Source organism: Nothobranchius furzeri, chromosome 13 (assembly GCF_043380555.1).
Source record: "Nothobranchius furzeri strain GRZ-AD chromosome 13, NfurGRZ-RIMD1, whole genome shotgun sequence".
NCBI lineage: Eukaryota > Metazoa > Chordata > Actinopteri > Cyprinodontiformes > Nothobranchiidae > Nothobranchius > Nothobranchius furzeri.
In genome coordinates, this window is record NC_091753.1 from 31846375 (window position 1) to 31850323 (window position 3949).

Sequence of the window (3949 nt, forward strand, 5' to 3'; positions counted from 1 at the left end):
CTGTCATTGATTTTCAGGAATTCACATTGGAAGGAGTGATGGAAGACAGTTCAGATGAGGAGTAAGTGCCTGAGCCTGCCACAGACTTTGATGTGTCGTGGGAAAGTCTGAGACCAGGGGCTAAAGGAAAGGGGAGAGGAAAAGGTCGCTCCGAGGGTCGGGGAAGGACACGCTCAAGGGGTGAGGGCAGCAGGTTGAGGTCCAGAGCTCCTTCAAGAGGACCAGGGCGCCGGGGTAGGCAGCGAACAGCTTTCAGAGAAGAGGGCCGAGACCGGCTTGCACAGCTGAGAGCTGCCAGTATAGCTGAGATGCAGGTTGGTTGTAGCCATTTGTGTAAAAAATAAAATAAAATAAAATAATAGAGATGCCAAAAACTAAAACATCACTCACTGGAGATATGAATCTAGTCATGTAAACATATGCTCTTTAATTTCTAGACAGCTTTACAACACCTGAGCCAGGAGGAGAGAGATTATATTCTCCAGAGAGTGGTGACCCGTCTTCCAGGGGTGATGCTGGATATCCTGGAGTTTCGGCAAGAGACGCCAGGACACCATCTTCCTGACTGAGGGCACCCTAACCCAAAAATCCAAACCGTTTATCTACAACTACCGTAGTTCCAAAACAGCACAATACATCAAAATAACTTTAGCTGAAGACAGCATTTTCACCCAAAATAAACAGTTTGTGCAATATATTTATTTTTATTTATGTACAAAAAAGTTCTGTTATTTGCATTTGTACATAGTAGTTTTTCTTAATTTCTAATAAATCTGTGTGCATGAAAGAAGTCTTTCCTATCTTTTGATGCTTCACGTAGCTGGGGCCTTTATGGAGAGAGGAGAACAGCAGCATTAGATCATACATAGATTACATGAGAATGCAGTTCTGGAAACTCTCCAGTTCTGAAGTTGACCTGTAAGAAAAACAAAAGCTACAACTTTATAGATTATTAGGAATCACACTTTTGATTGCCTTTTCACCCACAATTGTCATTTCTATATGTAAATCGTCAGCTTTGATATTGACACTTTAGATTTTTTGCTTATGAAAATGTTATTAATATACCTAAAGGTCAGATTGGTGACATCCTTCAACCAGCGTCTGTTAAACATGATTCGTTGAAGAGCCTCGTGTGGTGGAGATCATGGTACCATGAGCTCTTTATCACTGGTCGTTGCATCAAGTGGTCCATGCTCACATTTGCCACGGGTCCATTCATGCTTCCCTGTGACATGGTGAAGCACACCCACCCACATGTCCTAACAGAAAAAATAAGTTTTACTTGAAAACTTTACATGTGACAGAAGCGCTCACCAACAGACACACGAGAGCTGGCACTATTATGAAAAGAAAGGTAATTATGTCAATGTGCATTGTTGTCTTGTTGTCCAAAAGATGTCACAATACTTACATTAAACATATCACGATGTTGTGCTTTCTGGCAAATGTACCAAAATTGGTTGACGATGTCCTTCAGCCACACAAGTAGGATGGAAATTCCCTTTAGGATCCCAGCCTGTGAACAAGGATAAAACAACAATTCCATCTTTTAGTTCTTTTTAAAACATAGAAGGGTTTTATTTACCTGCAATGTTTTGTTTGCGGCTGCAAACTTCGTCAGCCTGACAAAGTTTTCATAACAGTTCTATTCTGTTATGAAAACAATAAATAAAAGTAGAATTAATATATTGTTTTTAGACTTTGGAGTTTAAAAAAACAGTGTAGATAAGAAGACATTGCAACTCACACACTGTTGAGTAAGTTGTTTGCTTGGTCCTCAAATATTTGGACTGCATCCGTAGCTAGATCCATGGATTTGAAACTACAGACAACACAATACTCACCTCAATGGTACTCAACTCACCTGAAATGGTACTGATTCTAAAGAGATAAATGTGGAGCCTAATACATCTGTCATTAATTCTTCCTGCAAATAACAACAATCTGCTGTGAATTGACACTTCACAACATAAATAAATATATATAATGACCTATATTTGCTTATCTATTGTGTTTTTATCTTTTCTGCACATAGTACAGCAGTAATTTCCTGCATATATGGCAAGACTTCTCATGAACAAATTTACCTTTCTTCAAAAGGATCCAAATCTAGGTCATCAGCTAAGGCCTCAACACCAGCCATTAGAAAATCTTCCCTGTAAAGATAATGTCAGAAGTGTTTGGTGGTGTGATGTTAGTTCTGAACCAAGTGTGGATATGCAAGGTGTAATTTAATGTATGAAATATCATAGCACAAAAACGTGAATATTTGTTTTACAGAAAATATACTAACCCCTCAGACACAGGTTCAGTTGGAGATAATCGATGCGACATTTTAGCTGCTGTTCGCTTACTGGGTGTCGAGGTTGACTGCACATTACCTCCCTGAATTGCAGTTTCAGGAGCCTGCTTCTTCCGGTAGCTGGAAAACACATTTTTAAACAAAAATGTCAACAAGTTGGTTGAGACTCTACACCTTCTGTTTACATAGATCAATAATGGCTAAGCATCTTTACCTGTGGCACAACTAGTAATATGAAAATGCAGGTCAGTCATAAAAAAAATGTATTTATCATTTTCACAAACATATTTTATTCTGACCTACATTCAACAGGGCAAATTTAGAAAAATAAACACAAACTTCTGCACAACTTTACTTTTAGTAAAACATGTAGTAATGGCTGACTAGTTATTTACTCTTTTGTAGCACAGCACTAACGTTAGGAAAAGATATTCCAATGGGCTTCTGTTACACAAACCCCACGAATAACATTATCTACTGAAGTAACAGTCCTGCTTAGAGGTTGGACTGTGGATCAAATATGACATAATTCTAAAGACTCATCTTTGGTTTGGAAAATGTCCGTTCTCTTCTGTGGTACATACAAACTGAAGCGTGAGCACAGCTAACATGCTACGCACGCTAGCTCTCTCCGGCTGATCGGTGACATCATATAATCAAATCAAGCTCTGTTTACGTTTCTCGTCAGAATAAACGGAGCATCCATTTATCTCCAAACACAAGCGGTGTGTCGTCCACAAAACGTAGAAGTGATCGATTACTCCTTAGTTGCTTTTAGCTTTTTCAAACTGATCAGGAAGCCATATGCTAAACAACGTTAGCTTAGATAAGTTTCTTGTTCATCCGCACAAAGATTTGTTAGATTACCTAAATCAGTATTATCTAAATCCATAGGTTTTATTTTATGTTCTTAAATTGTGGAGATACAGCTCTGACATGTTAACCTACTCGTTACTGAAACCTACAGCAGACATAAGGAGACCAGGTAGTACAACACTTACCTGGTCACTAGAAAATGTGCCATGTCTGCATCCTTTTCAGGCCCAAATTGAGTTGAACCAGCCTCATTCTTCCAGAGCGTACCCAATACATATTCGGGTCCCTGACCGACTTTTATATTTTCTTTTTGACTCTCGAGATGCTGCTGATAAAACCTTCTTCTTTGTGCCACTTTAGTGGGCTTTGAGTTGCGCTTGGTCGTTTGCTAGTTGTAGAATCCATTTCCAGGGTTCTTCCTCTTCTGTTTGAGGTTTTAACGTGGCTAGTAGTGAAAGACGCATTACCGCCACCTAGCAAGCTTCCAAATATTTTTCCGGGTTTGAACCTTGTCGAGAACGCGCTTGAAGCGTCAATTAACGTCACATCCGTAAAACAGTGCGGGAAATTCGGATCAGGAATGTTTTGCATTTTGCAGCACACAGCCTGATTAACAAAATGGAATGATAAACTGGTTTCATCATTCTTTTTAGTTTAAAATGCTTCATCACCCATAAGCTTCACAAGAATGAACATGTATCCTATTTACTTCTTGTTTTTGGACAATTCCTGCCCCATGCTCCTTTAAGTGTCTGTGCAGCTGTAAAGAGTGAATTCCCCCACTATGGGATTAATAAAGTCTATTCTGTTCCGGTCTGTTCTAAAGAA

General features: G+C 39.2%; 1 long non-coding RNA gene across 2 annotated transcripts; it reads right to left on the minus strand.

Annotated features, from left to right (window-relative positions):
- Positions 1-986: 986 nt before the first annotated feature.
- Positions 987-2807, minus strand: LOC107395365 (uncharacterized). Of its 2 annotated transcripts, XR_008563645.2 has the most exons (4): positions 2297-2807; positions 2091-2159; positions 1415-1519; positions 987-1262 (listed from the first exon to the last, which is right to left on the minus strand). It is a non-coding gene; the product is annotated as an uncharacterized lncRNA (long non-coding RNA). The 2 variants fall into 2 exon arrangements; XR_011516135.1 differs by lacking the exon at positions 2297-2807 and having other exon boundaries at positions 2091-2269.
- Between the last annotated feature and the right edge of the window lie 1142 nt (positions 2808-3949).